The sequence below is a fragment of the Pempheris klunzingeri genome, chromosome 3 (assembly GCF_042242105.1).
Source record: "Pempheris klunzingeri isolate RE-2024b chromosome 3, fPemKlu1.hap1, whole genome shotgun sequence".
NCBI classification, from domain to species: Eukaryota; Metazoa; Chordata; class Actinopteri; order Acropomatiformes; family Pempheridae; genus Pempheris; species Pempheris klunzingeri.
The window spans coordinates 15,991,191-16,006,883 of NC_092014.1; positions in this window are offsets into that span (position 1 = coordinate 15,991,191).

The following is a 15,693-nucleotide window of genomic DNA, read 5'->3' on the forward strand; positions in this document are numbered from 1 at the left end:
TAGTTCTAAACTCTGGACAGAGCCAGGTTTGCTATTTTCTTGCCTATGTAAAGCTAAGCTAATTTTGCCCTGGGTCTAGCTCCATTAGTACACAGGGTGAGTATCAGTCCTCTCATCTAGCATTCAACAAGAAAGTGAATATTTCCCAAAACGTCCAACCATTCATTAAAAAAGACAGACAGTTACAGTACTTATGTTGCTGCTTTCCTAGATTAACTGGAAAAAATACATTTTGGCCTTTAACAACAGGAAAAAAGGAGTTGCTGATTGGATTTGTGTAACAGTTTGATTGCCTCCTCAGTCCACAGTTAACACAACCATGTTTCTGTTTAGCACATCTTGTCAAGTGTAAATCTTTGACTGCACGCACAAAAAAGTTAAATCAAATCATTGCTGCATCGCGTGTTTGCCAGAATCAAAGCTGCAGGATTCACGGACAAACTAAACATGTGTTCTAGGTCTGAGCTGTGTTGTTAATGCATTTCGCATTCTGCCATTTGATATGTATTTTTGGCTCCTCCATTCAAGCTGGCTTGTTCAGTTTTACAATGAGATGTTTTATCAGAGCAGCAGCACATATTTCAACCTCCTACTGTTCCTGCAATATCTGCTACATCTCAGAGTGCTGCCTTGTCTGAGATGGCGATTAAGATTAACAGCAAGGATAAGACAAAAATCATCATTCATAGAACTCATGATGCTCACTGCTTTTTCATTTAGACGTGTATTGTGTGTGAAGCCCCATGTATGATTGCTGATAGCGTATTTTGCTTTGAACGACACTCTTTTAGCAAGCCCATTAGTGGAAGTCAACGCTCTGATGTCATTCAAGCTCTGCAACCAATTATGTGCGGTTCAGAGAAATTGAAATGCAGAAACTTAATGTTTTCCTCGGTTTCTGAGCCTCCACGTCTATGTGTCAGTCATCCATTTCTTCAACCCCCACACTCCCCACCCACCTCCCCCGATACCGCTACCACCTCCCCTCCTCCAGAAACCACATTTCCAAGCTGCTTGTTCCATTGCAAGCAATCAGATGTCAGGTCGCAAGCACACCAGCAGCTGGGTCCTGTTTCATTATGCCGCAGTGCAAGTTTAGAGCAGGTTTCAGTAAATGGGGTGTCATGAGTACATCAGCAGACTGTACTCAGATACAAACCAGCTGCCCTCTTCAGCCAATTTGCTCCACTGTGAAGACTGAAAGAAAAGTGAAGGGAATTTTAATTTTATTTGAAAGGTGCTCTAAATGTGAACGGCAGGGTTTCCCCTTCCACCCTGAGCGATTGCAGCAGCAGAATAATCACATTGGCCTGCACACTTACATGTATAGGCATGTACGCACGCACTCACAAACCCACTGGGGAATGGGGTAAATTCTTCATTTTTCAGACAACCCCTCTGTTTACCCTCATGGTTTAGTCGATCAGAAATAGAACCAGCTGACAGCCAGAGGGGACAGAGGAAATCTCCAGAGTCACAAAGTTCCCAGTCAAACATCCCTCTGCTGAAAATCAGTCTATTTCTCATGTTTTCAACTGTGTCCCAATAAGTCTTGACTTCTCATTAAACAGTGTTCATTTGATTGTGACCCAGCACCGCTTGAGGGATCAAGTTACTTTGCAGTTTATGTCCGGACAAATCCGAATCGTACAGTTGTTCGTTTGCCAGGAATGCGCAGTTGCAATCAAAGTTGTCGAGTCAACCCAGCAGAGGGGTTTCGAATCAAGCAGCAGTCCTGGGGCTCACTGCCTAAACCAAATACCCTTGCACTGAGAAGAGTACTCGTCAGTCCCACAAAGCCTTTGGCAGCTCTGTTGAATGCTTTGCTCAAACCCACAGAACTTGTAAATTCTAGTCAAGAAGCCAAAGTTTCCAAAGATATCAAATAGGCCAGTATCAGTTACAGGGGAATGAGTATAAACTGATGCAAACATTTTCCATTTTCCATTAGAATATTTTAATCAACGTAACTATAATGTAAGTGTAGAAAACCGGCTTTGTCCCATTTTGAAACTCTTTCAGAGGGATTTTGAGAGAACGGTAATAAGTAAGTTAATGCTATGGCAGTACATAGCTGTGTGTCAGTAGCGATGAGCACTGTGGGGCTTCAGAGATCAGCAGGTCACTGTGAGCTTCAGCTCCATGTTTTATTTTGGTGTTTTGTTTGGGTGCTTTACAGGAGGGAGGGTATTTTAGTTTTCCCTGTGACTGATAGGCCTTGTTGTTTACGGAAGCACAATTATATGAGCGACTGGGCAGCAAACTGGTCCCAAATGAGTCCCTGTGGGCCTCCTAATGGCCACCCTGTAACTGTGGAGGTTTGGTGAAAGGGCAGCTAGTGTCTTTGCTAGCTGCTATAAACAATTTTACTGTTCAGTAATACTGTAGACACTGTGCCAGGCCTCTGTTTGCAAGGTCTCCCATGTTTAATGCCAGGATCGAGAGGGAATGATAGAGGAAGGGGTCGTCTTACATGTGGTGGAGAAGCTAGAATAGGAGCCAGTGGTGATGGATTTCACAAGCTTCCTGATGTGCCTCTGACATTCCCACAGGGACTTGTCATCTGGGACCTTTCCCCTTTCCTCCCCTCTAAAAGGTAGGATGCCAGGAGCAATATAGATGGATAGAAGAGTAGAAGAAGGAAGAGGGAAGAAAAGTCAGGGAAAAATAAGAAGAAAAGTCACTTTGAAGAGGAGAGGAAGAGAAATCTGGACAGAGATGAAAAGGACAACAATAACAAAGACGGCAACGCACAGATTTAAACATCAGCCAGTTGCACATTACTTTTCTGTAGCCTCACACATAAAATGGCTTTAATGAAAACATGGAAAAGACCTGTGAAGTGCCTCTCTCAGCGAATAGCCAGGAATATGCCACCTCCTTAAGAGAAATGGCACTCTCCTTTTGAGCTTGTTTAGACTACGGAGCAAAAGATCTACCATAATTCCTCACATTGTCATCCAGGGACTTTTCTTCTTCTACAGCCTAGACCTTTCTCCCTCTGTGACTATCCTTTCGCCAAGCTTTTACTCCTTAGACAGGGCTCAGAGATGAAATGTCTGCTCTTGCACATCTGTGTTTGTGTTTGGACAGAAAAACACAAAAATCCTTTGCAACACTGAGGTGACTGGCCCAGGAAACCAACGTGCATCTTTTAGAATGGTGTTTGATTACCTCAGACAAGACACGCAGTATACAGAACACCCACTTACAGTAAGTCCTTGGGATTGGAGTTTGACTATAAATCAACTGGTTCTAGTCTGTATTTACATGCTCTGTAGCAGGGAACAGCTTGTATGGCTGCCAGCTGAGACAGAGGGCTTAGAAGAGGAAGACGGTGGAAATGGACTGGGATACATCTGTGTGACGGAGTGCAGAATTATCATAGCATTCAGTATGAATGTGTGTGTGAACTCAGCTGGACATGCTGCAGGGATATTACCCATCAGGAGTAGGGAGCTGTTTGTTTACTGTACAGTCCACTATTCTGCACTTCCGTTCTCACCCAGGCCTTGCTCGCACTTTCTCTCTCTCTGTTTCGACGACTTTTCCTTCTCTCCCACATCTCAGCTCTGTTCTTGAGTCCCTCTCTTACTTTCACCCAGCTTAGATTCCTTTAGATCGCTCTTGCCTTTTCTAATTCCAGTTTTGATTATTCTTTAAATCCACGGTCATTCGCTTGACCCAGCATGTGCTTGAAGGCTCATGCCAGCAACAACACTCAGTTTATGATTTTTTTAGGGCCTCAATATGCTTCAAATGAAATTCAGAATGGCATCTAAAACCCTTTGCCCCCACACACCTTTCTGGCATTGGAATGGAGGGAGGCTGCATCTGTCAATTTTTGTAGCTTTACAAACACGCATGCTTTACACAGCAATTGACCAAGTGTGTGGAGATGTGAAACGATACAGCATGTGATCCTCTCTCTTACAGCTCTGCATTTCCATTCTTTACACAATTACTTCTGTCACGTTTCATGTGGACAAATGAGAGCAACGTTATGAATGCCTCAGAGAGGGGTTATCCAAAAGTATGCAATCATTTCTTCTCGCTTCTCTCACCCTGCTTTTGAGTGCGGCCTTTTGCAACAGCTATAAACACTTTTGCATTCAGACATGGTCAGACGCCACGTCATACAAACTAGTTTGCTTCAAGCATTCCTCTGCCTTTCCTCCCCATCTTGCTCTCTATAACCTACGACATTGTGGTCCAGTTTCTTTCCGTTCTTTTGTCAATGTCTTTTGCAGACGCAATTGTCCTTGGAATTTAGGAGGGCAGTGTCGCCATCAGCAGGGATGGCAAATGGAGAATGGGTCAAAATGTATTCATATCGTATATGCATGCAGCCAGCTGAAGGAACTGAAGCCTAACGACTCAACACATGAAAGTATGATAACTGTGTAATTTTTAATGAGAGGAAGAAAGATTATAGGACCTTACTTTGCCATGATTAGTACCTCTCCGTCCAGCTCAGTGCAAAATTGTGTTGGCTGGTAATATGTGGATGAGTCTAATGGAAACAGAGTACAGATGGTGAGCAAATCTCCCTCCAGGCTATCGCCCAGGACAGCTGACAATTTCATGCCCATTTCTAACCAACTCTATTTGGGTATCTATGCTACAGAGAGCAAAACAAGCTAACAGGGACATAAACACCAAATGCTGTCATCATCTCTCTCAGTTGAAATCCCACATTATGCAGAATTTGTGAGGATCACATATTCACATGTTCAGAAAACATTCAGTCACAGGCTACTGCTCTGTAATACTATGCACCATGATTCTTTCTAGGCATATCTGTCATGCCAGTGGGACATGGAAGAGTGATTAAGTGAACAAACAAGATTCGATCTCCAGGCCATGTTTGTGTATTTTTCCAACAGGGACTACTTGTTTATTTTAGTTCTCATTTAAGCACTCCCTAATTGCAGATGTGATTTTCCGATGGCTCTTAAGTGGTTTATAAAGATATACAGTTCACCATGAGTGACCTTAAAAGTTCCTACAGGAAAATGAAGAGTGAGAGGGTTTTTGGTGATACCTTTGGCCCACTTAAGAGCATAGGTGTTTGTGTTTTGGTATGTTTTTGTGTGTGTGTGTGTGTGTGTGTGTAATGTTGCCTCAGGCAGGGAGACAGGTAGAGTCATGGTCTCCAAAAAACAAAATATGCTCAGGAAACAAAGTTCAGCAACAGTATCTTTCAACTTTGACCTTAGGCTCTTAATGGTGATTCCTGAGAGCTTGTTTTCATTCTTTACATTTACCTCATTCCCTTTCGACCGCCCCACCCACTCCTGTTAAACCCTTCATCCAAGTCTGAGGTCTCAGCGTCAGAATTTTTTGTTTTTCAATGTGACCACTTGTTTTCCTCTGTGACCCTCTGCCTCGGCACTTAAGGGTCACATTAACATCAATTTACACAATTAAACAAGAATGCGTGAAAGAGTTAGCACGTTGCTGCTCTCCAGCCAAATGTGTAATTGAGCTAATAGCAGCTGTTCGAGCCGGATCTTATAACACATTCACATGTTCCATTAGGAGCTGCTCTCACGAGCCAGCGGTGGAGTGACTGGCTCCAGATGTTCTCCGTGGCAGTAAAGAGAGCCTCACAGGATACATCAGGGGAGATGAGGAGATGTGTTTTCTGTCACGAGAGACGGATGAGAATCGTCCCTGGTGATTTTGAATACCCTAAAAGGACCCCTATTTTTACCAGCTTTGAACCTATTGCGCTGCTTTTAATCAGACAGCATTTCTTTGCCAAATCCTCTTGAGTAATCATGTCCTCTGAGCTGTCCAAATGATAACACCTCAGTGATTCTGTTATTATATTTTGGTTCTGGGAAGCTGAGTGTGCTGTGGTTATGATTAAGTCACATTTGTGGTGGAAGGATGTAAACAGCTCTGGGTGGGTTCAAGAGCTCAGCTGATCAAAGGAGACTCTTCTTTCAATATGATTTTCTTGCTCAAGCTTCAGTGTTGGACGATGTCTGTCTGGTGGTCTTTGCCTTGTGGTTCTCTCACAAAAATTGTCCTACGGTGATTTCATCAAATGTAAAAATTTCCGCTGTTTGTGCAGTACTGTTTTTCCTCTGATAAACAGCATGTAAACCTCTGCTGCAGATTCTACTGCCGGTAAACTTTATCCAAACCAGACAGCTGTGTTCTCAAGGGAAAGCTGCGATCGTCACGTCCCTCCTTTGGCGCTTTGTGTAGAATCAAGCTTTCAAACCTTTCTCTCATGACTCAGGATTTCTCTTTTCCAACTGTTAAACAATGTAAACTCAGGCCTGCTGAATCTCCAGCCAAGACGGATTATTCATAATTTTTTTTTCATCCTGTTTGGGTCAGTGTGGCTCTTATTTTACTTCCCTGTTTGTTAACTGGGACCAAATGGTGCAGCTAAACTTTTGATAAGTTTTAGTGAAGGCTCTTATATTACACCAATCTCACCTTTACACATTTGTGAATTACTGCAAGTTGTAGGTCACTGAGGTCCTCTGACTGAGATTTGTTGGTTATATTTTCCTCAGGTCCAAAACAAACACTGATTGAACCTCTGAGGTCATGGCTTCAAAATTTTGGAAGTCAATCCTGCAGGACTTGAGCTCTGTGGACTAAAAAAACAGGTCAAGCCAGCAATTTTTACTCTCGGTATGTAGTTTGTGTGTTTATGCCATGTTGTTTTACTACTTCTGACACACATATCAAAGTATATTCAGCTCAGTATCCAGATCTATGTCCATATTGGATGATACTGCACCTCACAACTTGCAGTGCAGGAAGTTGAGAGCCCTTTATGTCTCATGGTCAAAAGTGTGGCTGTGTGGGTTGGAGTGGTGGATGGATGTATAACATGGCTGGCTTTCATGTAGGAGACTGGAGTTTGTGTCCGTTCAAAGACCTCTAATTAATGTTTGCCTTTTTATGAAGGCATTAACCATGACCAAGTGTTTTAGTTGCCAAACTTTAACCAAACTTTGACCATGTACACATACTTTATCTGCCATAACCACTATCTTTTCCTATCACTCTTTTCACATCTTTTCCTAACCTAATCCATGCAATAGTTGTCATATCAAAGTATTGTAGAAAGCGTGAATTTTATGAACATTGATCATATTGTGGGATTCTGTAGGATTGTCCAAAACAGGTTGATTTATTACTGTGAGACTCTTTGTAGCCATCAATATAGAAACTTTACTTAATAATGTCAATAATGTTAATAATAAAGCTGTCTTATCACACTTTAATTTTTAATACAAATATGGCAGTGGATGTATTATGACTCCATGTTTGTTTGTTTCTCTCTTTGCTCGTGTCTGTAATTGGCCTTTTGAGGTTGTTAAGGATATTTCAGAGGTATTCTGTTTCCTGTGGGCAGACATACTTTACAGTGCCTTACTTTAATTTACAATATAGCGTGAGTGTAAAACATAGACAAAAAGGTCCCAGACACCAAGAAGCATTACAGGGAGCTTAAAGAACTTATGATAAAAGTAAAAATAATAAAGCCAAATTACTAAATTTGAAAAATCTTTGGAATAAATAAAGCAATTAAAATCTAAAGCAGGTGAATTAACTAAACCAAGAACAGCTGGAAGTGAAGTAAGATGAGATAAAAAATTGAAATTGGCCTGAGGATAAGATGAGGTAAGGTGAGGTAAGATTTACACAGACTTGCATGTTCTTCCAGTTCCCAGACGTATGATATGAGAAAAGCTGGATTTTCTAAGTTCAGTAAAAGCAGCCGACACCTGCAATGTGATCCAATTTTTAGGCATGTTTAGACAGTAAATTACCAATGTAAGAGAGTAAAAGATGAGTAAAGGCCCCATCAAAAAAATTAAACCCAATCAATCACCTAATTATCTGTTTTGCTTCTTCAGCAGTTTTGGTGTTGTTGTTCATGCTGGTTACTTCAGCCTCAGGGCTGATGACAGCTCATCAAATCAAGAGACAGGTGGTGGAAGAGAAATTTAAGTGGGGAGTACCAGCACTGTTAAACAGTCACTGATTTTAAGATAAAAATTAGGCTTTTAAGGACCATACAATTGATTTAGATCACTTTAGCCCACGTGTTATAACCACAAGTCATAGTAGTCATTAATAATGCTATTAGTAACAAAATGTACTTAAATCAAAATGTACTTAAAGTATCAAAAGTAAGAGCACCCGCTATGTAGAATGGTCACTAAATTATTGATTACACATTATTTTAACTACCTCAACTACCTGGTCGGTAGGTAAATCTGTCATAAACAATACATTTTATGTCGTAAACTAATGCTGCATTCACATAGATTCAGGCAGACAGACAGCAGCTTCTGGACGGCACAGGGAAAATAAACAATAGTCTGACGTAATGGCAGGATGCCAAAACTAAACATTCATGTCGATATGTTGCCATGGCGATGTCCATGACGATATGCTAACTTTGTATTGTTTACAAAGAATGGAATAAATAAATAAAATTATTGTATGCATTACATTATGATATAATATCATAGCATTATATATTAAGCATTCATGGAAAATGGTAAAAAGTTCAATATTTGAACTTTGAACACCGTCTACCTTTCTTTACCTTTACTGTTGCATTATTACTCACCTAATTTTACCGTCCTGCTCTCGGCCACTAAAGTGATATCCGGATTGCTGTCTGCCTGAATCCATGTGATTGCAGCATAATCATATGCTTTGTTTGTATATTTCCAATCTGAGTAAATAACTAGCGTCTCTAGCTGTCAGATAAATTTAGTGGAGTAAAAAGTACAATATTTCTCTCTGAAATGTAGTGAAATGGAAGTAAAAAGTAGCAGAAAATGGAGACACTGAAGTAAAGCCCAAGTACCTGAGTTTGTACTTAACTGAATCTACTTGGCTACTTTCCATCACTGAAGAACACCAAATAGCAGCACCTCAGAACAATTTGAAAATCAAGGTTAATTTCCTTGAAAAGTGTTGAATAAATCTTTCACAAACAGAAAGGTAACAGTGCAAAGTCCAAATCGACTCTGGGACACTGACTCCTTTTCTACAGAGTTCCATTGCGGAGGTTTCTCCTATGTCAGGCAATGTGGTTTTTATGAGCCCATCTTCTCATCTGTGCTTAGTTAACACTGGTTGTGTTCTCTTGTGGTATTGGTTTATGTGGCTCTGATCTCTGGAGCTAACTGCTCCTTAAGCAGTCAGCTCAACTATAAATCTTAAATTTTAAGCAGATCTCGAATCTACAGAAGAGTTATCCCACATCATAGCTTAAGTAGTAGGTAATTGAAAGAATTGGCGTCTGGGGAGTTTTTTAATGACGCAGTCATTGGCGTGGCTTATGCGCTTAATGATGCTAATGTGGCACACATCTGCTTGCTCACAGTAAAACACGTCCAATTTGATGAAGAGCTGAATGCAGCAAGTTTCATGAAAACAAGATCTGAAACAATGTAAGAGCTGTGCTATGTCTACGATCATCTTCTCTCTATCTCACGTCTCGTGAAGCGCCACCACACCTTTTATCTACTTTAACTAACATGCTGCAGTGGTTTCTCAGACTACTGTGTAAACACAGGAAAACACCATCAGCAAACATATCTGGAGCAATCAGCGAGGTAGGGAGCAAAAAACAACAAAACAAAAAGCAAGAGACTTTATATAAGTTTACATCTCGTAGTGGTGCACTGACACAGTGCAGACAGCGAATGATTTCGACTGACGACAAGCCTCATTCCCCAAGTTCAACCCGTTTCTTTTCACTCTCTGCAAGAGTAAGCACATTTTGTAGACAATGTGTGAGTGGAGAGTGACACTGGTCATTAATGACTGTGACTGACATTAAACAAGGTGGTGACACTGTAATGGTGTAACAGGATCCTTGGTTTATATTAACAGCACTCTAAGTAATCCAAATCTGTTTGGTGCAGCTTTAATGACATCGAATTAATGTCAAGTATTAAACACGCCAGTCAACAGACGAGTGACTACACAGTCTTTAGGTGATGTCACATCCTGCGTTAATGAACCCTTCAGAGACACATTAGAGAGAGAGAGAGAGAGAGAGAGAGAGAGAGAGAGAGAGAAAGAGAGAGAGAGACATTCCTTACATTCCTCCTGTAGACTAAGTTACTGTTCTTGAGGCTATGGTTATGGTTCAGTCAAGTTCCTCACCACAAATTCTTATCATTAGCAAACTAACAGATCTCTGCTTGAAAACTCTGTTGTGAATCTTAGTGAACTGTGGCTGTTTTTCACGGTTCACTATTACACAATTCATTCTTTCAAATGATACAGTAAGTCCTATGTTAATATAATACTGACATACCAAGTATATTGTATATTAAAAGGGTTCACAGGTGATTGAACATCCCTATGAAAGTCCAATATTCATGTTAAATGATTTTTGACCTACTTCTAGGCTTCACAGTGGGTATTTGGCTTTGACGTCATTTAAAGGTCCCATGGTCCTGTGATATGAGAAACCTCTCTTGAATTATATCAGTTGAGCTGCCTTATAAAAATGTATCAAAACAAATTTGTGTGTGAGTGTAGTGCAGACAAATCTAAAGTGTCATCAGCTGGGTGCCCTCTCAACAACTGCTGTTTTGCTGAGCTGGGCCTACGACATGGAGGAGGCTCATTAGTGTGCTTTGGTGACCCACAACCACATTCCTCTTTATACGCACTCACACTCAACTCCAACACTAATCAACTCCAAGCAGCTAACATCAGGCCAAGCTAGCCTACATGCTGTTATCGTGGCAGCATTTAACCTTTAAAATGCATTTAGCACAAAGCAAGAACGCCTTTGTCCCACGTCTTGTCTTGCGTTTGGAAACCACAAGTTCAAGCTGCTCTGAATCTGTTCTGTGGATAATTAGGTGCTGCCGTGAGAAAAGAAAAAAAAAAATCATGTGACCAGTGTGCCAAATCATGCTGTCATTATAAATGGTAACGATGGAAGCTGTAAAGCGAGCAAGTCCCACTACTCTGGATAAACAAATTGTGTTGTTCAGTTCTCCTCCTAGACAACTGGAGCCATTACCATCCACCGCAGAAACCCAACGCTCTCTCCTTATTAAAGATTGCCTTCATCCACGGCCTTTTTCATAAGCCCCTCTACTCCCTCCCGCCTCTTCTCCATCCCTTCCTCGCTTTCTCCTCAAATCTCATTCTTTGTGGGTTTGGGGTTGGCGAGTGCAGGCGTCACAGAAATTGAGGCCCACTCTTTCTTTCTCCCTCCCTCATTTTTTTCTCCTTCTTTATGCGCCCCTTCTTCTTCCTCTCTCCTTCCTTCCTTCACTCCCTTTCTGGGGACTGGGCGTTCACGTTTTTTAAAAAAAACGAGGGGGTTGCCAAAGCACATGTCAGAGAGAAACAATGAGAGAAGGTTAGTTTGAGAGAAAACACAGGAAGCCAAGATGTATGGACTCCAACTGGCCTGTACCTTGGTAAGACTGTGAGCCAGCCGCAGGAGAGTGTGGTTTGTGGGTGCGGCCCGCCGTGCTTTCTACCCGGGAACGGAGTGATTTACCTCACACAGACAGAACCCGCTGAACTGGACACACAAAAACATTCACACAGACACTCTCCTGAAGAATAATACACACACATTGATATTCTAAATTCTCCATTTCCTTTTATTCTCCAACCAAATTTCAAGAGAAGCATTAATGGGCCAGAAAATTCTTTCCTGTTTCTTACATGTGATGTGTGCGTGTTTATATATAGATATATATGCTGATATAGATCAGCAGAAAGTTAATGGAAACCTGGACGGGTAGATAAGAAGCAAGCACGCTGTTGAAGGTGGAGGGGACACACACACACACACACACAACATTTTACAACCAGAGTGGGAGGACAGATGGACCCCTGTAGATGTCGATCGGGGAGGTCTGAATGAGCCTTTGTTGATAACAGTGATGGATGATGTTCTTGGGCTTATGGAGTTGTAGATGGTATCTGTTTTATAGAGACCTAAAGATGGGTCTGAGCGAGATGGGCAAAGCGCCACACTCCATTCATCAAGTGAGGAAAAGAAGAAAGGACAGGGAGAGAAGAGAGAAAGAGATACCAGTGTTTGAACATAACTTGTTAATGGTGAGTCCTGCTCCTTACATGGGGCTTTCCACTGTAGGCCTTTCAACATGGCAACATGAAACACATGGTGGAAATGGGAGTTGGGAAGAGAACAAGAGTAATTATTGGCATGGTGGGAGTCACAGAGTCATGAGGGAGTGCAGTCTGTGTAACTGGCATATCCTCCCGTTCTGTGGTTTCATGTGAATCATTAAGAAGAGTTTACAGAAGAATTTCAACTCCATTTCTCACACATTGTAGCTCTTGTACAACCTCGCAGAATGAACCTGCTAAAAGGACACATCATGTTTTTATCTGCCTCCTGCTTCTGCCTGCACGTCTGGTATTGTGGCTTCTCATCAAGCATGTCTTCATATTGTACACAGATGGCAAAGCTGACCCCTCGGGTAGAGGCAACCCAAACCAAAAGGCACAAACTATTCATTTTCGGTGAGGGGAAAAACTTACATCAGCGAAAAAGCTTCATGAAAAAATGCAGCTTTCCAAAAACATCTGGTTGTGTCTTTTCATGCTGCCCTAGATGAGTTTGATTGACAGCTGGGTACCTCGACTTGCGACTGACATTTGGAGTTTGCAACACTGGGAGGGTCAGGAGGGAGAGTTTGAGGTGGCAAAGTGCCAACAAGCAGCAAACAAGATCCAAGACACCACGCTGTTGGACCAAACATCTTTTCTTAAAACACTCTGCCAGTAGTTATGACATTCCAGATCTGCAGCCTGTATGTGCGAAACAAAAAACAAATTTACATAAGTGATACAAGGACAAGTGGCCCTGTATGGAGCAATTAAACTGACAAAATGCAGTAAAAGGGAACAAACTTCAAAAATGTATCTTAGTACACCAATAAATAATAGTAGTGTAGTTCCAGATGGCGAAAATGAGAGGCATGTGTATGCTATTGTTTATACACTGTTGCCCATAAAGTTGGAATAAAATGTTGTTTACCTCTTCTCGTGAATTTATTCTTGATAAATAACGTGTATATCTTGTCAACTTTATTGATCAAACTCTTCCAAACATATCACAGTGAAACTTAAACCACAATTAACCAAAATTGGGGGTATCGAACAATTATTCCAACTTTATGGGCAACGGTGTATTTTAGATTTTTTAAACCTTTGTAGATATTTATATGTGCACATTTTCCTACTTTGTGCTGCAACTACTGCGTAACAACTTCCCTTAGGATAAATAAAGTTCTTATTTCTAAAGTTTGAAGTTATGCATCTGAAAATGAAGATAATGTTACAAAGTCAGAGGAAATTCCAATTTACTCCAGCTAGCTAACTTTGCTATTGTATGCAGTACAGTATATGGCTCATTAACATTACATGGACTGTTTGCTGTAATTATATGATGAACATTAGATTTAGCTGAGCAGCTCTATAGACTGATCCTCAGTATGTTTAGCTACCAGTCAAGCCAGCAAGCCATGTCTATTCTTCTACTGACGACCAATTACTTGGCACGTCTGTTTCATTATATATCCTAAGCTTAAGAAAACTGGACATGTGGGGAGGAAAATGGTAAAACAGATAAATGACTGACCATCTAAGATAAAGATAAAAAGGAGACAATGATTGGAATTAAAAATTAGACAGTGACAGATAAAAAGAGGAAATAAAACTGATATTCTGACTTGTCTGATAACCTTTTTGACAAGCTTTTTCGGGGCTCCATAAACCTGTAGCTAACCAACTATTGAGAAACTCTAGCACCCTGCCTCATTTGAGGAAATGCCTTGAGGAAAGTGAAAGAGTCACATAAAGAATTCTTTCCATGCAGGGAATTTCCACACGTTTGCGGGTTACTATCAGACTCGTCTAAATTGTAAATCTGTCTTGTCAGTGGAATGTGTAGCACACCCCCTTCCCCTTTCATCCATTCAGCCCCTATGATGAAACATAAAACTCCCATCTAGGCAGCAACTAATTTAAAACCAGATCACCAAATGGATTTTAGTCAAATGACTGTACGACCATGGAGTTGGCAGACGCTCTCTGTGGCTAAGCTTCCAGTAAAGGTACAGTCATCATCTTCTCCATTTTTTTAAAATTTGTTTACAACATTGTCTATTCAGGTTTTTATTTATGTATCTGTTAAGTTTCACTTTAACTATCTTTGCCTATTATATCAACTTTTTGTACTCTCAGAATTAGATTTTTTAATACATAATCCATAAATAAACTGACATGACTTGACTTGACCGAGAGTCTGACTGCTTGTTTACATGTGTGTATGCGCAGATTTATTTTAGTCTTCATGAAGTAATGTGACCAGGTGCTGCCTTATAGACTTCACAGAGAGGATGAGGTAAGTGCGTCAGGATAATTAAAGGACCCCATGTATGAATGTGTGTATGGCAGAGGTTTGTATGATAATTTCTCTGTCTGTCTGCATCTGACTACTTGTTTAGATGTGTGCTGTGTGGGTGTGAGTGATCATGTCTTGGAATGCGGGTGACTAAACCTGGATGGTGCACTGGCTCAACGTTGCAATGATAGACACACTGGTAGCGTGTCTACAGTGTCTGACACATCTGTTCACACCACGTCACCTCCTGCGGTGTCTGGTTTTGGTGCTACTCCTTTGTGAGGGGACAGCTATACTGTATGTCTGTGTGAATCCTCTTCACTATATGGTGATAAAGAGGTGATCTAAAGGCTCATGTGACTCAAAAGCCCTTCTGGTTTCGTGCCTTTACAGTGTATGTATACATCATTGGTTTGACAGCAAGTGTGTCTGTGACCGTGTCAGCAGGAAACGCAGGAGTAATAACTCACACAGGGCGGTGACAGGAGCTGCCCAGTGCAGATACACCATCTCGGCTGAGGCAATATCGCTCACAGCTGCCCGTTTTCCAGGAACAACCACACTAGACCGTTCAACGGCCACCTGCCAAGCCTTTATCATCGCCTCCCTGTCCTGGTGTAAAAGTGTATGTGTGTGTGTGGGTGTGTGTGTGCGTGTAGTGTGGAGTGCGCAAGAAAAGGGGTACTATGTGATCAATGGTAGGAGATAAAGTGAAGCAATTAGTTTCAAAAATCACGAAATGGTGAGTAAAAATGAGGGAAAAGCCAGTGGAAGGAAGATACGTGCGTGTGTGTCTGTGATAATTTCCATAATGTAAATCATACGGACCATTAATCATTTCCACAAAGTGAGCACATTCATAACGATACGATTGTCCGTGTAATGTTCATTTACTTAACAAATTATCATCTCAAGCGAATGAAAGCTTCGGCTGTTCTTTGGATCCTACCATGAAATACAATATATTTTTCACCGGACTTCTCTGGTCTGAAAGCACGACGTAATGTCAGTTTGGTGCCTGTTTGAACTAGATGACTTTCCCTGAGCTTCATTTAACCCACTTGGGCCTTTTCTCTCCTTCTCTTGCACGCTCTCCGATCCATCTCCTCATAAATCTGTCCCATCATAATCCTCTTCCAGCCTGCTGAATAAACCCATGAGATGTAAGAAGAACGGAGGCTTTGTTTAAGTTTGCTTAAGCGTTGCTTAAATCTTAAATCATCACAGCTTTCTTACAGCTTGGAGTGGCTAATCTTCTCACATTTCTTCAACCACAGCAG